This window comes from Macrobrachium nipponense, chromosome 2, assembly GCF_015104395.2.
Source record: "Macrobrachium nipponense isolate FS-2020 chromosome 2, ASM1510439v2, whole genome shotgun sequence".
Lineage (NCBI taxonomy): Eukaryota > Metazoa > Arthropoda > Malacostraca > Decapoda > Palaemonidae > Macrobrachium > Macrobrachium nipponense.
This window is the reverse complement of record NC_087201.1, coordinates 104,063,020-104,088,019: the sequence shown is the minus strand read 5'-3', so window position 1 is coordinate 104,088,019 and position 25,000 is coordinate 104,063,020. Positions and strand designations below refer to the sequence as shown.

The 25,000-nt window shown below is 38.1% G+C and overlaps 1 protein-coding gene across 2 annotated transcripts in view; it reads left to right on the top strand.

Annotated features, from left to right (window-relative positions):
* The window catches only part of LOC135220877 (beta-alanine transporter-like), a 361,428-nt gene that overhangs the window by 180,065 nt on the left and 156,363 nt on the right, over positions 1-25,000 (top strand). For both annotated transcript variants that reach the window (XM_064258478.1, XM_064258479.1), the window contains one exon: positions 12,835-12,896. The gene's annotated coding sequence lies outside the window, so the exon portion shown is untranslated. The remainder of the gene's footprint in view (positions 1-12,834; positions 12,897-25,000) is intronic.

The window sequence follows — 25,000 nt, the reverse complement described above, 5'->3', positions numbered from 1 at the left end:
TTAACTTGTGGAAAAGTCTTCACGAATGCAGTGTTGAATTACTACAACCATTGTTTGTAATCTATTAAAATGGAATTACGCATATATCCGTCAAGTTAAATTCGTTTGGCTTTATGGTTTCAGAATACGGCTCTCTCTCTCTCTCTCTCTCTCTCTCTCTCTTTACATTTACACACATACATATACACATAAACATACATATACATATACAGAGAGAGAGAGAGAGATTCTTTAATAAAGCTAACCTGTGATTAATTAGCTAGGGAAGGGTACTTTAAACCTTCACCAAAGCTTATCCATAAACTCGGGTAGCAGAACATTCGGAGTGTTTCTATTGGTTACATATCGAGTGCCAAATATTGAAGAAAACTGTTAACTGCGCTATTGTCCAAAGGCGTTTTTAATTCCTAGTCAAAAGCTTCTTCCTCCAAAACGTAATGGTAAAATCAGGTTATGTTTCGATATCAGGAAAACAATTTATGAGGGACTGAGTTAAATTTCAGGATTCCATCACCACGAACCCGTGACCCTGGTGTCATGTTACCCTCCCGTCCCGTCCGTAACAGTCAAAGTAACTAGAACTGTTTGGCATTTGTAGGGGCGGAAGCACTCACGTGGTAAAAGGATTTCTTTACTTCTGTCGTTGTTGACGGTGGTGGCTGTGGTGGTGGTCATGTTTCTATAGCATATGGAATGTTGGTTCATGTTTCCTTTGTTACGTTCATACATTGTATGACTACGCACATACATATGTATATACTATATAAACATAAATACACGTATATTGTTACATACATACATACATACATACACACATATATATACATATATATATGTATATATATATAAATATAATATATATATAATATATATATATATATATATATATATGCTTAAAAAATCACAGTAGATGCACGTGACTTCATTAAATAAGCGAATACCACAGGAAAATGATAGGCAGAAATCCAAGTGCTTTCGTCTTTACTAAGACATCATCAAGGAACGCATTAAATAGTCTCATAAGGTTATGTATCAAAGATAGTAAATTTTGTTTTAATTGGGATTATTTTTTTTTTTACAAAAGTTTGGCATGGCTATGGGTAATCCCTTATCACCTGTCCTTAGCAATATTTACATGGAATTTTTTTTTAGACAAAACTCTTACCAAGAATTTTGCCCCAAAAAGTCATATGGTTTAGGTTATGTGGATTATATTTTCTGTATTTGGCCAGTTCACGAAAATCTCTAGGAATTCCTTAATAATCTCAATAATTTAGTCCCTTCTATAAAATTTACCGTTGAGGAAGAAAGAAATTGTAATTTAATTTTTCTTGATGTAACTGTCCATAGAAATGATAGAAATTTCACCTTTTACGTCTTTCGAAAATCAACTAACATTGCCTCTTTTGTTCATTACTACTCTAATCACCATCAAAATGCTAAATTCTCTGTTTTTTTTCTGGGATGTTCCTAAGGGCTTTACGTGTCTGTAGCATGCAGTTTATTGACGCCGAGATTAAAGCTATTTATGATGTTTTTTAAACTTAAATGCCCAAGGACGTTTGTAGATGTGGCATAGAAAAGAGCTAGAAAAACATTTTATTTAACTAATGACAAACTTGAATATAGTAAGCATAACATTCTAAAATTACTCTATGATGAAAGGTTTTTAGAAATTCCTAGAATTTTAAAGCTTGTCAACATAAATTTGTTTTCAGTAATATTAATGTCAAGAGTTTAGTAATAAAAAATTTCTCCCAAAGATCTTCCCGGCTGCATACCTTGCAAAAGGTGTGATAAAGTATATTACGGACAAACCGGTAAACCTCTTTCACAACGACTCAAACAGTAACAATATTTTGTGTGAACTGGACAAATGTCGAATGCATTTGTACATATGAGAGATTTAGATCATCATATTAACCGGAGTCGTGCAAGCGCCTTAATTCCACGTAATGACACAGTTAAAAGGAATATCATTGAATCTTGTTTCATCAAGTCAAATAATGGAAATGCAATAAATTTAAACCTTCTTCTTCTTCTTCCTAGCTTAAACCCATTTTTATATGGGGTCGCCATTACGAATGAGTCGTCTCCATCGATTTCTGTCTTGTGCCTCGTTCTCATTTATACCTTTCAATTCCATATCTTCCCTTACACAATCACGCCATCCATTTCTTGGTCTTCCCTTCTTCCTTCTACCCTGCACTTCCTTTTCCATCGTATGTCTTCCAACATGACGTTCCTCCCTTCGTAACAGGTGTCCATACCATCGAAGCCTTCCTTCCTGTATTTTCTTCGATATTTCAGCTACCTTTGTTGATCCTCTTATATACTCATTTCTAATCCTATCTCCCCTTGTTACTCCCGACATCCATCTCAACATTCTCATTTCTGCTACATCCATCTTCTTCTCCTCTGTTTTCCTCATACTTGCCGTTTCTGTTCCATATAACATTGCTGGTCTGACCACCGTCCTATGGAACTTTCCTTTCAATTTCAGAGGGACCTTCTTGTCACAGAGGACCCCTGATGCAGACCTCCAGTTATTCCATCCTGCCTGAATTCGGTGTCTCACCTCTTGGTCCATGCTTCCACTATCCTCCAATACGGACCCTAAGTACTTGAACTTCTGTACTTTCTTTATTTCTTCCCCACCCAATCTTATGCTACTTCCACCGTCCTCAGTAATACTAGAACACATATATTCGGTTTTTGATCTGCTTATTCTCATTCCTCTCTCCTCAAGTGCTGCTCTCCACCTCTCCAACCTCCCCTCCAACTCCTCCTTCCCCTCTGAACACAACACAATGTCATCCGCGTATAATATGCACCATGGCACTGCTTCTGATGCATCCCTGGTCATTACATCCATCACGATGTTGAAGATGAATGGGCTAAGTGCTGACCCCTGGTGTAATCCAACTCCTATCTCAAATCCATCCGTTTCACCAACACTACTCCTCACTCTAGTATACACATTCCTGTACATCTCCTGAATAATTCTGACATACTTTTCCGGCACCATCTTCTCCCTCAAACATCTCCATATTTCTTGCCTTGGCACTCTGTCATAGGCCTTTTCAAGGTCTATGAATACCAGATGCAGGTCTCGTTGTTTTTCTCTGAATTTCTCCATTAGCTGCCTTATGCAAAATATTCCATCCGTTGTGCCGCTTCCCTTCATAAATCCTAACTGTTCCTTCCCTATTCTAACTTCCTCTCTCAGCCTGCTATCTATGATTCTTTCCAACATCTTCAACGTGTGAGACATTAGTTTTATACCTCTATAATTACTGCATTCCTGGACATCACCTTTACCTTTAAATATAGGTATCAATATGCTTTCCCGCCATTCTTCTGGTATCTTTTCCTGTTCGAATATTTTTACCATCAGATCATACAAGATGTCTACCCCTTCCTCTCCTAAGGCTTTCCAAACTTCGACTGGGATTAAGTCAGGTCCTGTTGCCTTCCCATTTCTCATTCTTTTTAAGGCTCGTATCACTTCATCCCTAGCTATCCCCATTACCATTCCCATGTTTACTTTGTCCATCCTCTCTTACAAGTCTTTCATTTTCTTCATTTAGCAGTTGTTCAAAATACTCTTTCCATCTTTTCAGGATGTCTTCTTCCTTTTTTTACGACCGTACCATTCCTATCTTTCATTTGCTTAATATGGGTGATGTCCTTTGTTCTTTTATTTCTTACTTTTGACAGTTTGAGCATCTTTCTCAACCCTTCCTTGCTTTCCAGTTCATTATAAACCTCTTCATATGCCCTTGCCTTAGCTTGAGCTACCACCCTTTTTACTTCTTTGTTTCTTTCTCTTAATCTTTCTCTGTCCTCCTGCAGCTGTGACTCTTCAAATCTCTTCTTTGCCTCCCTTTTACCTTTCACCACTTTAAACCTTGGTTTATTTAAACTCGATGCCTTCATATTAAAAAAAGTTGTAGATAAATATAAGCAACAAAATTAATATATTCAATTTTTACATGTTTTGGACTTTATGGATACGTTGTAGTTTCTGTTAGGGTTGAATCTATGTTTAAGTTTGTGACCGTGTGATATCCGATAATCCTAGATTATCTCTTTGATTTTTACCTTTTGACAATTAACCCTTTAAAGTCCACCCTGGGTTTATGGGAAATATTAAAAAATCCTTTTAGTATGTTATAGTATGAGTAAATACAAGACCTTTTTACTCATGTGCACTTTTACAAAATTTCCAAAGTAAGCGAAATAATTACATGCAATGAAGTATCCCGTATGGGAGCCTCGGGCGACCTTAGGCGGACCACGCTCATCCCCAGTATGGGATCCATTGGGGCCGGTGCGGTGGCAACTTTTCAAGTTTATAAATAATGTTGATTCGCCCACAAAACATATGATTATTATTGATGAATCACTTTTTTTTGTTCCACAATGTATAAATAGAAACACATATATGGCTTTACAATTTAATAATATAAAAAAATAAATATACAATAAATACAAAAATAGTATAAAAATACAGAAAACACTATAAAAAAAACTCGAATACAAAAATAGTATATAAATACACAAAACACTGTAAAAAAAATAATACAAAAATAGTATAAAAATAGACAAAACACTATAAACAACTCTCATAACAAACAACTTATTTCGAAATCTTATGGAACAAAGCAAAACAATTCCTTTCTTCAGTAAGGGCAAAGGGCCACCTTGCAATCCTCACACATCCAGCGGGATCTGTGGATGTGGCCTGCACCAGAACAGAAACTTGCAAGTCTGCCTCATGGAGACATGCTTTGGCATGTGTAGGGCAGTGGCATTCTGGCGTGTCTCAATACTTGGCACAACTGCCCGTTGGCCCTTCTTGGCAAAGCAAAATCTCTGGTGCCAAGAGAATTCCTGGTTATTCTGAAGGTTGACGACTTGAAGCTTCTGAGCCAATTGGAGATATCCAGACGGAAGTCCTTGAGCGGCTTGGGGTTTTCCTGCAAAGCCAGGCAATCCCTCTTATACAAAATCCAGGCGTTGCAGATGATCAAGTCAAGGAGGTAAGCAAAGAGCCTCATGTAGTACCTCTTTGCTTTGAAGGGGGTCCTGTACAGGTGTGTCAACATGTCACTCTTGTCAATGCCCCCCATGCAGTTGTTGTAACATCTGGATGACAGATGGGCAAGTAATGGGAACCTTCTTCTTGGCTGCCCTGTCGTACCGCTCACGTTCCCATGGGCTCCACACCAACATCAGAGGACAAGATTGTCACAACGCTGTTGTCCTTCCATCTTGCAACAAGGATGCCATCAGAAGAGACATAGTCCAGTGTCCCCCTTTGTGTCGCTTTCTTGTTCATCTCCTTCACAGACGTCAGGGGAGGAGGACCAACTCGGTTTTTCCCTGGCAGTGCCCACATACTGGCATCCATACTGTGATCTCAGTACTTGGCCAACCCTATACTTGTGAAGTAGTTGTCTGCATACACTGCTGAGTTTCTGGGGTCCTTGATGGTATTCACTAAAGCGACAACAAACTTGGAAGTTACAGACATGGCTTTCTCCTCTTCAGATAGCATAGTATGGTGGCTCACAAAGGTTGTCTCCCCTTGGTACATGAGAATATGCACAAACCCATCCACACTGGAGCGGCAGAACAACTTGAAGCCCCACTTGTCAGGCTTCTTTGCGACATACTGGCGAAGGTTACCAGCCCTTGTGCCCTTATAGGCGACCATCACTTCATCAATGGAGTGGATAGGAGTCTCAGGAACTTTCAGGAACTCTCTGGTGACCTTGGTGAAGGGGACTCTCACCTTGAAGAACCGATCTTGGGATGCAGCTGCCTGGTCATTGTCGCTGAAGTGAAGGGAAGATCGAATTGCCTTGAAGCGGTTCCTGGACATGAAGTCTGCAACTTGAGGAATCCTGGTCTTCACGGCCCAGAAGTCAACTATGCTAGGGAGAGGAACCAGGCCCCATGTACACGATGAGGCCAAGGAAAACCATGAGATCCTCTTCTGACATGTGGAAGTTGCTGCCTACATCCTGTCTTGAGTACAGGTTGGATTGATACACAATGTGTTCCCTCAATTCAGTTGTGAAGAACTGGGAGAAATATTCATTAAGGTTTTCCCGTCAAATAGTCAGGCTTCTGATGAATGAAGTTGGGCAGGGCACGGATATCAATGTCTTCTTCTTCATTCATCAGCATGAGACCTCTTAGGGTTAGGCTCACCTTCCTCTTCCATAGGCATCGCTTGAGGGACAACAACATTGACCTTGCGAGCTGAAACAAGAATAAAGTAACATTAGTAAAACAGTAAATGTGTGTGTGCGCATGCATGTGTATGTCAAGTGAGTATGCATGTGTGTGCACGTGTATGTCAGTGAGTATGCAAGTAAACAAATAAGTTTTTAAAATACCCAATGTTTACAAACCATTTAAAGGGCAACAAATTTAAATACCATTATAACAACGAGACTTTTAAATACAATGTTTACAACACATTTCTCTCTCTCTCTCTCTCGTCTCTCTCTCTCTCTCTATCTCTCTCTCTCTCTAAGGATGTCTCATACTAACCTCTAGAGTTAGGAGGGTCAAAGGCATCGTCCTGAGTAAGGCCTTCGTCAGGAAACGTAGGTAGGGTCGTCATCATCACTGTCAATGTCCAAAGGGCTCACGTCGACATCACTTCTTCAGCGTCGTCAGGGGCTACCCATGGTACACGTTCCTGAGTCTCCAATGCAGCATTGCTTGCCCATAAAAACATACTGCTTTGAAAACTGCAAAAATAAAAAAAACAACTTTAAAATCATGTAATGAAAGAAAAATGTAACTTTCCCTAACAAAAACCTATCATTCAATCCCTTGTAAGGTAATAATTTATATGCACATGAGCCTAACATCTATAAATCATCACTATTATATCTAGAAATATTGTTAAAATTATTCACAAATGTCTAAAACAAGCACTAAAAAAAATTACTTGACGTCGTATTCTACTGGCCGTTGTAACCGTTACGGTCCGATACATCCCTCATGGGATGAGCGTGGTCCGCCTAAGAACGACCGAAGTATCCCGCAAGGGATCTATACTTTTTTTTTTGTCACTACGACACGTCAGTAACACTACAGCCCTTCAAACCAACATCAAAAGGTAAGTATATCACTAGGCTTCACTATCCCACAGTCACTGTGTGCTTACCATGATTACGAAGTTCGGAGGGGGGGGAAACTTGGAGGTTACTTCGGCACGTCTTCACTGTTTTCCAACTTGCGCACGACTGCGGTGTCTGTCGAAGGCCCTCCAGCTTTTGTGCGAGGGCCTGGCGGCTTCTGATTGGTTGATTCAAAGAGCAGAGGAGTGTAGCTATGAGTTGCCAAAGCGTCAATTTCATACAAGCTCAAACTTGTTCACCACGACTACCCGAAAAGTAGCTGTTTTAAAGATCCCAAACGGGACATCTCTGGTCATTAAAGGGTTAACCATCTGTATTCTTTTTGTTTACCTGATAATAATAATAATAATAATAATAATAATAATAATAATAATAATAATAATAATAATAATAATAATAATAATATGTGGCGCCGTGGAGGAGTTGGTTAGGTCGTCAATAGACTTAAGTCAAGTTAAGCAACATTGGGGCTGGTCAGTCGTTGGATGGGTGACCGCTCTCCTCGGCGTTGATTCCTTGGGAAAGGATCTTTACCATAATTTCCTCAGTCTACTCAGCTGTAAATGAGTACCTATCCCTGATGGGGTAGGGTCCAGCTATGGGTTAAATAGCAAAACTCAGCAATGATGGAAAGAAATGAAGGAATAAACGATAACGACGTAAATGGAACCTCTGGCAACAGAGGAGCCTCGTCCGGCAACCAGGTATTAAACCCAATTGTAGGGAAGACGGTCAGGTACTTGGAGGTCGTCATCCAGCAACTGATCACCACAACGACAGCAATCAACAGCCTGAGATTGGAGCTACAGAGGCAAAAAGGAAGAAATGGACAAGAGAAGAAAATAAGGAAATATGGAGATGCTACATCAGAAGCAACCGACGGAGAGAGGATATAGAAGAAGATTGATCAACATCTGGAATGAGAGGAATAACACCCCCGAAACAGAGCAGAGGCTGGCAGACCAAGTAAGGAACATAAAGAAAAAGAACTGGCTCTCCCCAACAGAAAGAGAAGAACTGGAAAGGGAAATGTCACACGACAACGAATTACACGAAGACGAACTGAGAGACGATGCCACAGAAGACGACAGGGAGGATGAAGTATCAAACAACGACACACGAAGAAACACCGACGAAGTAACAGAGAGGACGGAATGGGTAGAAAAGATTAGACAATGGATGGAGCCAGATACAGAGAGAACAAAGATCCCCTCCATGAAAGCCTACAACACCAAGAAATTAAGGGAGAAAACAAGTGAGGTCAATGAAATAATGGGCCTAATACACACCACCAGTATCACAGAAACAAATAACTTGACATATGCAGGAGTAAGATTAGTAGCAGAACTGATGGGGGATTCGAACACCAAACACCACCGTCACAACCAACCAACAGAAACCAAAACAGCAACCTCCTTGGAAAAGGCGCCTGGAAAAGCAAATCATGGTGATGAGATCTGACTTGAGTAAACTGAAAGAGATGGCAGAAAAAAGGCTAAGAAGCAAGAAAACAAGGGAGGAACTCAACGAGAAATAAAAGTACAAGAGAGGGGACTAAACAACACAATAGAAGATGTAAAACAGAGGCTTAAGGCCAAAGCACACAAGATCCAACGGTTACATGAAACAGGAATAAGGGATACCAACAGAACAAACTATTCGGAACCAACCAGAAAAGACTATACAGCCAACTAAGAGGGGAAGACAACCACCCAGAAATTCCTGAAGCAATCCGGTATCACACAACAAACATGCAACATGGCTCCAGGAAGTCAAGGAAGAAGAAACAGGGAGAATAAAACAAAGATTCACAGACATCACGACAGACACAGTCAGACACCAACTAAAGAAAATGCCAAACTGGAAAGCCCCAGGTCCCGATGAAGTCCATGGATACTGGCTCAAAAACTTCAAGGCCCTACACCCACGAATAGCAGAACAACTCCAGCATTGTATCTCAAATCACCAAGCACCCAAATGGATGACCACAGGAAGAACATCCTTAGTACAAAAAGACAAGAGTAAGGGAAATATAGCCAGTAACTACAGGCCTATCACCTGCCTACCAATAATGTGGAAGTTACTAACAGGTATCATCAGTGAAAGGCTATACAACTACCTAGAGGAGACAAACACCATCCCCCACCAACAGAAAGGCTGCAGAAGGAAGTGTAGGGGCACAAAGACCAGCTCCCTCTAGACAAAATGGTAATGAAGAACAGTAGGAGAAGGAAAACCAACCTAAGCATGGCATGGATAGACTATAAGAAAGCCTTCGACATGATACCACACACATGGCTAATAGAATGCCTGAAAATATATGGGGCAGAGGAAAATACCATCAGCTTCCTCAAAAATACAATGCGCAACTGGAATACAGTACTTACAAGCTCTGGAATAAGACTAGCAGAGGTTAATATCAGGAGAGGGATCTTCCAGGGCGACTCACTGTCCCCACTACTCTTCGTAGTAGCCATGATTCCCATGACAAAAGTACTACAGAAGATGGATGCCGGGTACCAACTCAAGAAAAGAGGCAACAAAATCAACCATCTGATGTTCATGGACGACATCAAGCTGTATGGTAAGAGCATCAAGGAAATAGATACCCTAATCCAGACTGTAAGGATTGTATCTGGGGACATCAGGATGGAGTTTGGAATAGAAAAATGCGCCTTAGTCAACATACAAAAAAGGCAAAGTAACGAGACTGAAGGGATAAAGCTACCAGATGGAGCAACATCAAACACATAGATGAGACAGGATACAAATACCTGGGAATAATGGAAGGAGGAGATATAAAACACCAAGAGATGAAGGACACGATCAGGAAAGAATATAGGCAGAGACTCAAGGCGATACTCAAGTCAAAACTCAAACGCCGGAAATATGATAAAAGCCATAAACACATGGGCAGTGCCAGTAATCAGATACAGCGCAGGAATAGTGGAATGGACGAAGGCAGAACTCCGCAGCATTGATCAGAAAACCAGGAAACAAATGACAATACACAAAGCACTACACCCAAGAGCAAATACGGACAGACTATACATAACACGAAAGGAAGGAGGGAGAGGAACTACTAAGTATAGAGGACTGCGTCAACATCGAAAACAGAGCACTGGGGCAATATCTGAAAACCAGTGAAGACGAGTGTCTAAAGAGTTGCATGGAAGAAGGAACTAATAAAAAGTAGACGAAGACCCACAAATATACAGAGACAGGAGAAAGACAGAAAGAACAGAGGACTGGCACAACAAACCAATGCACGGACAATACATGAGACAGACTAAAGAACTAGCCAGCAATGACAATTGGCAATGGCTACAGAGGGGAGAGCTCAAGAAGGAAACTGAAGGAATGATAACAGCGGCACAAGATCAGGCCCTAAGAACCAGATATGTTCAAAGTACAATAGACGGAAATAACATCTCTCCATATGTAGGAAGTGCAATACGAAAAATGAAACCATAAACCACATAGCAAGTGAATGCCCGGCACTTGCACAGAACCAGTACAAAAAGAGGCATGATTCAGTGGCAAAAGCCCTCCACTGGAACCTGTGCAAGAAACATCAGCTACCTTGCAGTAATAAGTGGTACGAGCACCAACCTGAAGGAGTAATAGAAAACGATCAGGCAAAGATCCTCTGGGACTATGGTATCAGAACGGATAGGGTGATACGTGCAAACAGACCAGACGTGACGTTGATTGACAAAGTCAAGAAGAAAGTATCTCTCATTGATGTCGCAATACCATGGGACACCAGAGTTGAGAGAAAGAGAGAGAAAAAATGGTATAAGTATCAAGATCTGAAAATAGAAATAAGAAGGATATGGGATATGCCAGTGGAAATCGTACCCATAATCATAGGCAACAGCACTAGGCACGCATCCAAGATCCCTGAAAAGGAGTCTAGAAAAACTAGAGGCTGAAGTAGCTCCAGGACTCATGCAGAAGAGTGTGATCCTAGAAACGGCACACATAGTAAGAAAAGTGATGGATTCCTAAGGAGGCAGGATGCAACCCGGAACCCCACACTATAAATACCACCCAGTCGAATTGGAGGACTGTGATAGAGCAAAAAAAAAAAAAAAAATCTGTCAAATTACTCTCTATCAAAATGGAAGAATTTTGACTGTTGTTTGGTCTAGATTTTGGCCCGCCCAGCTGTAGATCAACCTATAAGTAGTATACCAGCTCCCTGGAAATTCTTGTCTCTATTGTTAATAATGCTCACTACAGTCTTCTTTATTAAAATTCAGTATACTGCAAAGTTAGAAAATCTTAAATGACAGTTTGGAATTCATTAAAATAACCGTCTGATTTTTCGAGGAAATTTAAAATAGAATACCATAAACAGACTCAAAATGAATAAATAATTATTCAATAAATCTTAACGTGTATCAGTCTCTATAACAAAGAGGTCATACTCTATTTTCTATGATTTTCCAAAGAAAAATACTTAAGGTAGGTGCTCGTGTCACATTTTTTGACCTCGTATGATAACGGCAAGTAAAAACTATAGTTAAGTTCTTGGTTCCTCTACAAAGATACGTTTATAACATCAGGTATTTACAACATGATAAGCTCATGAGTTGTATAAGGAAAGAAGCAGTTATGCCTGGATTCCGTCTAGTTAAGGTCACCTTTGATTTGGAATATTTGTTCAATAATGGGGTTTTGCATTTAATGGAAATCATAAACAAATGGATGATGGCAATGGGATCTCCATAAACAAATGGATGATATGGCAATGGGATCTCCATTTGTTCCCACTATTGCTCATATCGTCATGTGTACTATTGAGGAGCACATGCTATAAATGCCCACCAAAATGCCACCATTTTACTGAAGGTATTGATGATATCTTTGTGCTTTTCAGAAGCCGGGGAAATACAGATAGCTTTTTAGATACCCTAATATTAAATATAAAATAAACCAGTAAATATAAAAATTGCGCATGGTCTTATTTAGATAATTTAGTTGTTAGTAAGATTATGATTTTAACACAACTTTTGGAGCCACTGCTTTTTTCGAATCGAAATTTAGATCGACTCGATAACAAAATATGACCTTTCCTCTGACTTCAAGATTGGCCTCATTCCATTCAGAAATAGCATTTCTTCAAAAGTATTTTGCTGACAAGTACTTTCAGTCCGAACTTTTTCTAAATCTTATTGAAAATGTTTAAATTATGTTGTTAATCCAAAATTTAGCTGTAGCTTACCTTCAGTCCGTAAGTTTCGCCAGTCTTCTGCTGCTACAGAAAAAGTCTTTTTATGATGAATTATAAAACGCATTAACCATCACGTTCGGCTATTAATAAAATAAGATAAACAAAGAAATTGATTATCGGCTCCTTTTATATATTTAAAGAAGGAAAGAGCCCTTCTGTGACCTTTGGTGTAATATATGGGTCTAATTCCCAAGATATGACTTGGTGATGTACGTAGGCAAGACACGGAGGTAAATGAGTGTGAAGGTAGATTCTCAACTTGTCTTTGTCAGTAGAACAGGGGTTAAGCTATTGAACTGAATTCTGCAATATACTAGAATATGTGGCCATTCTAAACATGAAATAAAATATGACGATTCTGAAAAATAGGTTGAGCCTGAAACGAACCGATTTTTAACCAACTTTTTTTTTTTTTTCTTTCTTTTTCAGACAGTGTTTTCCACATGATTCACATGAAGCCTCCAGTCCTGAGCTGCACTCCTGTATGTGCAGTAAGTTCTCCTTAGACCTTCAAGTGCCCTTTTCAGACACTCGGTTTCCTTTTTTTGCACTGCTATGTGTCTTTCATCTCCTTGTGCCCCTTTATTTTACTTTATGTGTGGTATATTCTGTTGTGTTTTTTCGTCTAAGTCGGCAGTCCTATAAATTTTTGGGTTTTTAGCCTTAAAAAAGAAATAGTTTCTTCCAGAAGCGTTGGTGATTCCTTGATCATGAGGCCTGTCTACCCTTCTCTCACTGCTCATATATATATATAATATATATATATATATATATATATATATATATATATATCTATATATATATATATATATAATGTTTGACTGAATATTCCCCATTAAAAGTAAATCTGCAATCACAAATCCATAACTCAATCAATTAAATTATGTGACAAACAGACATAGGTAATTTATGCAATACAAGTTCATTACTTAAATATCAATAGGGACTTTCGTAAACAAGGAACATACATCAAAACTGACAAAGATATCACTAGAGTTTAATACAATGTTATTTAATTTTTCCACAAGATCAAGAGAATTCCGAATATGTAAATTAGATACAGTTCCAAGTAACGGGATGATTAATTCAGTGATATTTACATAGTTTATATATATATATATATATATATATATATATATATATATATATACATGTGTGTGTGTGTGCATTTTTCCCAGTACGTTATGGCTCGTGAGGAAAAGGAGAGTGTTTAGATATATACATATATATATGTATGTATGTATGTGTGTATGTATGCATGTATGTATGTTTTATGTATGTATTAATTACAGGTAAATGTTGCGGATGATGATGTGAAAGTTCATCCTTAATAGAGAACTATTGAATGCAGAATGGAAGAATTTTTAGGAAAGTAATGAACAAACAAAAAGTTTGTTGAATCAGACAGGAAAAGCAAGAGAGTTACATCACGCTTCGAGTCAGTTGCACTTGGAAATGGAAGAATGAGTTGTGTTAATTCTGACGAATACGAGAACCACACTTGTCCGATTCAAAAGGTTAAGTAGTGACTACTCCGGTGACGTCATCTCGACGGGAATTCCTAGTGGCCGGTTGCATGCAGAAAAGCAACCTATTTTCCATTCAGTTTAATTTGAACTGAACGTACAACGTACATCAGTTCTCCCTCGTTTTTGGATAAAAATCTGTTAATACTGCTAGAAAGAACAGGAAGAGCAGTAAGCATGGTTTATCTCGGTGGTATGAGACAGCAGCGGATGTCCCATTTTCCGGAGGGTCGTCAAGTGTGTTGTGTTTGTCACCTTATTCACAGTCGTCTTTCGAAATCTCCTGTCTCTAAAAATGCCGCAGACTGTGGTTTCATTGATTTCTTAGTTGCTCCTTTTTTTATTTGCTTATTATATATATGTTTAATATAGTTTATTCCCGTTTTTAATTCGATATTATTTATCTTGTATTTTATTTCTTTCAGGTTGAATTTGAATAGGCCCCTTATATACTGTTAATTTGTTAAAATCTCCTATGTAACTTAAGTAAAATCTTTCGTCCCTGATCTCAGATTGCGTGGGCTGTTGAGAGATGCTATGGAATCTTTGGTAAAAATGAGAGAAATTGGCAGATGCGGGTAAAAAAGGGGCAAGAGTCGAAACAATACTAAAAAGAGGGATAACCTTACAAAGACCTTTAGCCAATAACTTGAATTCAAGTCCAAATCAAATTCTACGAGTTTCAGAGTACTGGCTGTGCACTTGTCTGGCTCCTAATAATAGAACAGTCTGTTCTACTTTTTCCTGATATTTCAGCTGTTTCTCGCTGAAACTTCCTAAAATTCTTAACGACCAGCTTTTGTTATGGGTCTTTTGGCTTTCTGTTTCGCTTGCCTTATTCTGAATGGAAATGAGTATCCTACCCATTGCCCAGCCTGGCGCTGTTCTTGAGTAATGACTATGATACAGGAGAAACAGACCATTACAAAGTAGATTGTTTAAATGTACTGGCAAGACTTTCAGCTTATTCTTCATTAGAAAATATAACTGGAGAATGTTTTAATGCTGTTGAAGTCATTCAGAGAGCACTTTTGTTCAGTACCGTTTTAAACTACAACTCTGTTATCACTATTATCATTAGATGCTATCATATCCGATGCTCTGTCTTCGCAGTGGCTGAAGTTATCCACGGTCCAATTCCAGATAATAGCGTCCCTTCGGTCACGAGCTGTATCTGTATTTTACTTTACCTCCGGTCCCTCTTCCCTTCTTCAGTCTTGTTGCCCAGCTTTTCTGAGTGTGACCTCTTAGTGCAAATGGGATTTTCCCCTTTTCACCTTTCTATCCTTATATTTCATTTCATTGATTTCCTACATCTCTTGTATAACCTTACATAGAACGCTGAATTGCACTATTAATAATAGTAATAAATGATGCTACTCTTATAATTATAGTAAAATAGCACGTGGTAATGTATAAAGGAGAATGCGAATTACAGTTTTAAGGAACAATTTTAAGCCAAACTATTCTTGTTTTTTATTCATAAATACGAATTCTAATTGAAAGTTAGAATGACATTATAACAGTCAGATATAGAGGACTTTCCTGTCATGTGACAATTGATAGCGATGCGCCTTTGCGCCCGTTGTGACGCTCGCGTGGACGGTGGGGAAGGGAAAAACAAAGACGAGACGCCTGCTTCCTCCTTCATGACCGCTGTGTCGTCTTAGTTTCACATTCACTTTCGATAGTCATTCGCGTAGATATCATCATCATCACAAAATATGAGTGGCAGTCTTAGTCTTTCATTGTCAAAATGTCCTTAGGGGAAACACAGCGGATACTGCATTCATATATAGAAAAAAAAAAAATGATTTAAAGGAGAAAAACTCATTGTATTATACATATCTTGAAAGATACCAAAGCCAGTCTACTTGAGATGTACTATATACTTTTCATATTTTTGGTTTTTTTTTATCCCCGCAACTTACACTGTGATCACAAGGGGGGGTAGTAATTCAGTAATTGCAAAGGTAAACTAAGTACATATTTATTCGTTGTAGTAGGTACATCACCAGCCACATGCAGATGAAGAGATAAGAGAGACGAGAACGGAGAGAGACGAGCGAGACGCGCGAGAGAGAGAGGAAGACGGAGAGGAGGGAGAGAAACAATACATTACGTAGCCTATGATTTTGTTCCAGTTATATCTGGATTGATATTCCATGATTCAGTAAAAGGATTTATTGAATTTACATTGTTTGCAGTAAGATCTAGCTTTGCTTCATTATCTTACTCCAGGCAAAGTTAAATGAACCGATATTCATAGAATTAGATTACAAGAATAAGAATTTTTTGGACATCACGTGATTGTTGTTGAGTTAACATTACCTTTTAAATTCAACACACACACATACAAACATATATATGTATATATCATTTACCTTTTTTTTTTTTACCTCTTCAGGAATACAGAACTTGAAGTAAAACACAATACCCGAGAAAATGTGGTCGCAGAATAGAAAAGTAATAAATAAATGTAAAAAATCAGAATGGGAAGGTGACCTTGGTTTGGAGTCCTGAATGTTCGTCACACAGCATTTCCCGCGTCCTATGTCAACGAAATCGTGCAAATCATCTTTCCTCTTCATCCTCCCTTCCTACTTCTTCCTCGTGTTGCTCTTTAATATCACATCTTATCTTGCGGTTTACTAGTATGCACAATGGTTTTCTGAATAGGAATGTCAAATAAAAGGTTGACCTGGCGAATAGCTGACAATGATGCTGATAACGGTGCCGGCAGAAGCAAAAGCTTGGAGCTCTGAGGGTCCATAGATTAATGTCGTTCTACTCCTGGAATGAAGTAAATTGTTTTTATCCCTCTATTTGGTTTTGAGTATTCGTTTGTTTTTAGACTCCTCAGTGGTAAGAAAACTGGAGTGCTCCAAGAGAAAACCGGCTTTTCCTACTCTTAATAGGAAAACAGATTTTTGCGTTCAGATTAGTGATTGGATTATTTTTCCTTAAACAACAGTGTCGTACGATTTTGGTCCAGCATAATAACTGTACTGATCTCCAAAATTTTACTCTAATTACATTTCCATTCCTGCAAAATAAAACAGCGCTAAACAGTTTATATCAAAACTTATCCAAGTGTCTCAATTTCTCAGAGTATTATGACAACTGTCGAAGCATTGTGAAGGGGAGCAAACTATGCCGTATACCGAAGGCACAGGTCAGATACACCTGGACGCTCTGCTTAATTTGCTCCAAAGATATGTTACGGTTTTTGGAACGTATGGATGGATTGTAAAAGAAAGAGCGAGGCTAAGAAGCAAATCATATAGGAAAACAAATTACCACATTATAGTGAGAGAGACTGATGTAATAGCTAAGATGAAAAGAAATGTTTGTAACGGAATGTTGTTGGCAGAAAAGTAGAGGTGTTACCTTGTGCAGTGTTCAGCTCCACTCCACACACACACACACACACACATTGAATAAAGCAGATTTTTTTTAATACATATTTAAATTTATGAGAAAGAGGCAAATGCACTCTAATAAAAAAAAATACGGCTTCTATAAATGGTTGAAGTAACTATAAAAACAAGCATTTGGCAACTCCATTTCTGGGAAGCACTTGAGTGATGTTGCATCAGATACACTGAGTTCGCCATGGAACGTTTCAGGGATCTTTAGCTACATTCTTATACATTTTATCCCTTTTATGTATTTAATTACAATTAAGTCCATGCTGCTTGAATGAGTTCAGGTAGAATTTTTCGGCTCACTTTAAACTTATAACTCGACAATTCGTTTAATAAGAAAACGTCAGTGCTTAAGATATGGTCTTCAGTGTGCATTTAAGTAATTGTTAAACGTGACGTAAATAACCAGAATTTCAATAGACACATGTTAAAGACTTCTGTATTATATAATTATGAAATTAGTTCAGGACGGTTAAGTCGAACATAGAGCTTCAATAACTGAGGTAAAGAAAAAAGATGGCTTCTGAAATTACACGTAATTTTTAGAAGAAATAACGGTTTGGACGATGTTTTCTTCCTAGTATAATTTAACAGCAACTGGACAACAACATCGGCGATAGAAAGAGAGAGGTTCAATTGAATTTTCTTTTAAAACAATCGAAGTGTCAGGGAGAAGAGAGAGAAATCGAAAAAAACCGCATTCCCGGCATTGAAATCTACTAAGTTTCCAGCTACTTGATTAGAGAACGCTGGCTGATTAGCTTAGGGAAATTTGAGAATTAACTCAGTTACAGAAGAAAGTATGAGGTGAATGAAGGGGAGTTACGGAAGATGGGAAGACCGGCAGAGGAGACTGGAAACGGTTACTGATTAAGGGCAGGACAAGGGAGCAGATGCTACAATTTTAATATTAGATAAAAGGTTGAAAACGAAGTTCAAGAATTAGATAGTGAAGTTTGACTGAATCTGATGCCAGACTGCCAAAAGTGCCCTAACGTCGAGAGATACAGCACATTTGATTCTTTCAAGTCCTGGCGTGAAGATGCACAATCATCGGTAAGATAAATAAAGTAAAGAAATTCGCCATTTGGCCTTTCCTTATTGATGACATTGGTGATCCAAAAAGGACAGCTGAATTCAAGGTGTTTAGAAACTGAGTGTTGATTAAGGTTTGGTTACTTTGAAAAGTTTTCGAAAATAAGGAAGTTTTACAGTAGTTGGAAGGATTAGAGTGAATGTAGCCAGGAGGCTGCATTCTAGCGTAAACTGAATGAATTTACTGTTCATTAACATGGCTTATTAGGCAACATAAAGTTATTATGAATACTGTTTAGAAAATAGCAAGTTATGATTTACATTTTTGATGGTGCCAGTACCTAATTGACACGATACACTCGACAGCAAGAGACAAGAGTTTGGTTTAACGGACAAGTTACAGATCCTCTAAACTGAAGGGGTAGGTTTGAATCCTGTTACGGTTGGTGGGTTGAGAACATTTATGATTTTTTTAAATTTCTCCTGTTATCGGCTTCCCTGCCTCCCACCAGGATATCGATTGCCAAGAGAGTTGACAAGAAGGCAGGGAGACTATAGTATAACGTATTATTTTAATGAACAGCAAGGGGTGTAGCTACAGATTAGTCTTATCTGTACAGGCAGTTGTTCCTAGATGTGAGAGCAATGCCTGAAGTGCCGTTTCCAGAGACAGTATAATAGGTAGTATACGTGATTTCCATGAATACCAAATATTACTCGATATGAGACAGACTCAGACACCAAATTAGGCATAGGCTTTAGTTGACCGTGTGCTATTTATGTAGGATACGAGATCGTAACATCAGCCAAAATAAAAGTACGCATAACTTTTGTCTTTTTGTAAGATATAAAGCATAAAAAGCAAGGAAACCATGTACTTAGCATACTACCCTTTTGCCAAACTTATCGATAGAAAAGATAGTCTTTCTCTCTCACACCCTCTCTCTGTCTCACTCTCTTTCTGACCATGGTAGCATCTTTTAATGAATGACGCAGTAGTCCCGTGAAATGACACGAACCTCCAAGAACGCTGATTAGGCTAATTGCGTTGTTTGTGGAGCTTACCAAGGCATGCACAGTTTGATGCGTGGCTGTGAAGCCTACATCCTGCGATGTGAACCAAATATTTTACTTCAAAATGACGATGGATACATTTACAGTTAAATAACATGCATGCTTCTTAGAAAACGTCTCTCGTGTTCAAGCACAAATGTTTATGTGGTAAAACGTGTGGGTCGCATGTGTATTTATGTGTGCATGTGCACACATGCTAGTTTTAAACTGTCAAGCAATTTTTTCTCCTTTAGTTAATCGGAGTAAGTTTTCATAATCGATGGCCATAGTTAATGTAGCGCCAGTCTGTATCGTGACTTAATCAACCAACAAGATGCGTAGATGCATACATACATTTCTACGAATAGCTTCAGCATCATCACGAGAGAGAGAGAGAGAGAGAGCTTTGTTGCATCTGTTGGTAAATATATCTTTAAGCACTTTTTGAGAGAGAGAGAGAGAGAGAGAGAATGAAAACCAGGTATTTGTTGCATTTATATTTAGATTATATGATTAAGATTAAGTACTATTTGAGAGAGAGAGAGAGAGAGAGAGAGAGAGAGAGAGAGAGAGAGAGAGAGAGCTTTGTTGCATCTGTTGGTAAATATATCTTTAAGCACTTTTTGAGAGAGAGAGAGAGAGAGAGAGAGAGAGAGAGAGAGAGAGAGAGAGAATGAAAACCAGGTATTTGTTGCATTTATATTTAGATTATATGATTAAGATTAAGTACTATTTGAGAGAGAGAGAGAGAGAGAGAGAGCTTAGTTGCATCTGTTGGTAAATATATCTTTAAGCACTTTTTGAGAGAGAGACAGACAGACAGACAGACAGACTACTCTCCCAGGCCGAATACTTGACTTGTACTGAATTTATTAGTCCCATCACGCAATGATGCCAGTGACGTACTTAAATCGGACTGTTCCCATGAACCTCAGCAAAGCAACAAACGTAAACATAGATTGCATCAGCAATCCTGTGTTGACAAAGTGCAAACGAAAGTTCCACATTGTAATCTCTTTTCACACCCCGAATAATTGGGGCACTGGCTGATGACGTATGAAACTTGTTTCTTTAATTCCACCCGTCTCGCAATGAGTTTTCACGGATATTTACCCGAAGACATCACATGGTCCGTAATGAAAGGCAAGAATGAGTGACGTAATACATCTCTAAGGATTTGTTGCCATCTTCAGTTCCTCACACATCTTTCCATGTATTATTAATATCAGGGTATATTGCACTGAGTCTCCCTTGAGGAAGCGGGGAGGGGAGGGGGGATTGGGGATTATGTGCCTGGGTCTAGCAATCGCTTCCCCAAGTCCATGTTGAGAAGCGTGCAAAAGAATTAGGAGTCTGACTTGTAGTAAAGGGTCACAGTGAGATCCGAAAGGCAAGAGTTTGGCGATTGTTTTACTTAGATTAATATAAAAATTGATACCTAAAAATCTATAAAGTATTGCTGGCCCTTTCTACTCAACGTGCGACTACAGTTTAGCAACGATTTGAAAAAAGTACGATGAAAATATATTACTTATTTCTTCAGCGTTATCTTAATAGATATTATATATATATATATATATATATATATATATATATATATATATATATATATACACTACACTACATACATACAAGTTACATTCCTTGCGCAAAATGAAGGACATTTTATTATAGTGACCATGTTTACCAATTGTTACCAGATTAGAAATGATCTTGAAGGTACATGTGACTCAATTATGATCCGGCTACTGCATGAAGCTATGGATTTTGTTTTATATATATATATATATATATATATATATATATATATACATATATAGCCTATATATATATACATATATATATATATATATATATATATATATATATAAATTTTGGAATTGTATTGTTTAAAAAGATGGGTAGGCAAAGGAGGTATTAGGAAATTGTTTCTATGTATCGTTCATAGTTGACAAATTTCCGAGATTGATGATAAGTTCCTTCCTGTGAAGTCGACAAGACCGACAGCCTTTTGTGCTTAGTCTAGATGGAAAAGGAAGAATACAAGAGAAATAATAGTGGAGTAAAATGAAGCAATAAAGAACCTCACAAAAGTAGTAGGATAATCTTACAAACCTAAGATATGACTCTAAAAGGGAGCAACGAAACTTTTTCTAAGGAGAGGGATAGTCCAAGAAGTCGGTAAAAGCAGCACCAAATAAAATTTTGCAAATCAGAAACAGTCAGTGTACAAAACTAGCCAAAGTATCGTGTACAGTTTTGAAGGAGTTTTTCTGCCTTTCCTTCACTTTACCAACGATAGGATAGGGGGGTTCATGTTGAACATCCATATCTATTCTTCAAAATATAATATGACGTGAGGCCTTACTAACCAACATCTTGCTAATGGCGTGTATTCTCGCGATTCCTCATCCTGGGTAGAATCTGCCTGGAATTTTAATGTTTGAGTAACTCCCGGTTTGAGAGTGAGCATGACTGTCCTGCTACATCTTAGCCAGTGTCCGTCAACTTGTCATTGCTACACTAAAGATGAAATTAAAACCCAACAAAAATATTGACAGTATCTACGTAGGTTGATTACAGTCATAGTGCATGAAGGAAAATTTCAAGCGGTTTTTGCAGTTGATTGTCCTATAGACAAACCCTAGATATCGGGTTAGATCTAGGATACAATAAAGAATGGACGAAAGTTCTACGATGACTAATGTGAGGATGGAGACGAAAATAGAGTAGAACTTGTTAAGTACTCGATTGTTATTTCTGTGACTGCAAATAATAAAGAGATAAATAATTGAGTAAATTGCCATAATGCAAACTTGGATTCATAAATGCCCAAGTATAAAAGATTTTTCGTAATTCCTCTGAAGCCGTTGAATTATGCTATTTTATCATGAAAAATCGTGTTATTGGACAGAAGACTTTAATTACTTCATATCGCGACAGTATTTTTTCTGGTAACATTCGAACATCACAAGAATTATCAGTAAGTTGGCACTTTGTCTGAGTCATATCCGTGAGTTTATTCTTCATCAAGTGAACAGCAGCCCCAACGGCAACAGAAAAGGTGACTGAAAATGAATCAAAAAAATTTATGAAGGAGATAGTAATTGAGAACAAGTGCACTCATTTCCATTCGAATAGTTTAGTAGTTATTATAATTTCTCGTCGACGCTAATGAACACTTTAATACTGTCTTCAGTTGAGTCAGCATTGTCTAATTTGACGTCTCCATGAATGAAAGGTGATAATGGGCTTGATCACTGGTGACACGAAATGATCTTGAGATTCGAAAGGGGAACCAAGCTTTTTCTTACAGCACTTCTTTCTCGCCTTCTATCCGCGATAGAATTATACCCAACACTCTCCCTGTTCTTTTGAAACCATCCTAATTACTCCCTCAAAGCCGTTCTCTTCATGTAACCATGAAGTGAAGATCATGACGTGCTTAATTAATACCATCATGAAAGGACACAAAGATGACCTTAGGAAGTTCTCAACGTCACTATGCTTGTACGTCGCAGAGTCGTCTTTGTGACGACGTTTGAAGATGTAATCCAATGCGTGTTGCTCATGGCACCTCTTAACAGTCTGACTCTCACTGGCTTAGTCTCCTCGTCTCCATAAGTTGCATTGGTAGCTTTGACAAATCTACTCTTAACAACGTGCATAACGACGACTGTTGGAAGCAATGTATATTACAGTTTATATATATATATATATATATATATATATATATATATATATATATATATATATATATATATATATATATATATGGGGATACAATCCACAATGAAGTAAATTCCTCTTGTAGTTTAAAATATATAATTCTTGTATAGGATTAAAGCTTTCGACCATCAACTGTGGTCTTGTATATATACATATATATGTGTATATATATATATATATATATATATATATATATATATATATATATATATATACATATACACTTGTAGGCGCCCAGGGAAAGGCATTCGATATAATTGAAGGTTTGTTGCTAATGCCGACGTTTCACAACTGCATTGTTGCATCTTCAAGGCTGAAATACAGCGAGTTGATTCTTATACAGGGATTTATAAAAAAGATACGTTTACAGGTTTGGGTACGAATTTCTATAGCTTCTGTCATTCTAATTTTAAATTAAACTCCATTTCTACTCTCCTCCACAGGGCCTTTACACACTCGTCCAGTTGGATGACCTTCCACGAAGAGGTCGTAACCTTGGCTAACTACTTTATTAATAACTGTTTTCCTCAAAGGGTCTTCTTCAGAGACTTAAACAAGTTCTTAGACAAGAAAATGGAAATACCCACTGCTATCCATACTGTGCCAAAAATGAAAATGTTTGCAACATTCCCTTACTTATATGACGACTATTTTAGGAAAAAGTGTCTAAATTTACTTCAGAGAGAATTACCTGCCTTAAATCTAAAATTCATTCCCAAAAATCCTTGCACCATCGGGTCCTTCTTCAAGCTCAAGGATAAAGTTAGTCCGTTGTTTACATCCAACGTTGTTGATAAGTATACTCGCCCCAGGTGTAACCAGGGGACTTAAGTTGGATGTACCAAACGACTGCTAAGGGTACGACGCATAGACGCCCATAGAGGAGTTAGTTTTAGAACTGGTAGCAGACTTTCCAACCCAGAACAATCCAATATAAGGAATCATTCCAAATTATGAAAAACATACATAGATAACAAAGATTTTCAGATAATAGGACAAACGCAGAAAAACAATGACGTTAACAACCCTAGAGTCCATAATGATAAAATTAACTGTCCCGTCATTAAACACCCAAACATCATCTACACATTGTTCATTGCTTAATGGCCCTCTCTCTCTCTCTCTCTCTCTCTCTCTCTCTCTCTCTCTCTCTCTCTCTCTCTCTCTCATTCGATTCGGCTACATTAATTCAAGAGTATGCTGAACGGTTTAATGATGCAAGAATGCTCTCTCTCTCTCTCTCTCTCTCTCTCTCTCTCTCTCTCTCTCTCTCTCTCTCTCTCTACGAGCTTACATACACACACACACACACACACACACACACACACACACACACATATATATATATATATATATATGTGTGTGTGTGTGTGTGTGTGTATGTATGTATGTATGTATGTATGAAAGTAAGTATATTAATGATACCGTAGTTTAAAAAAGATAGGATTCTTTCTTTCCCAGTTTTCAGAGGTCAGTCTGCTCCTATCTTCAAGAATGGAGGCAGACTGGCCTTTGAAAGCTTGGAGATAATCCCAGTTTTTTTTTAACCTTCCGTATCATTGAGTCTTCAATCTATGGAGATTATATATATGTATGTTAAAATTAATACAAGAGATGAAGTTTTGAGGGTACAAATGAATTGTTCAGTGTCCGTTTATCTTGGAATTTCTGCCCAGTTCATTGCTCCAGCTCCGAAATTCTCATGGATGAAAGGAACCTCTTGAAAAATTATGACTTCCTGGCCTTGGCCCATTTTAGTAATTTCTTCTGCTGTTCAACTTACTCTCCCTAATGTAGCTTATTTTAAGCGAACGTTTGTAAACT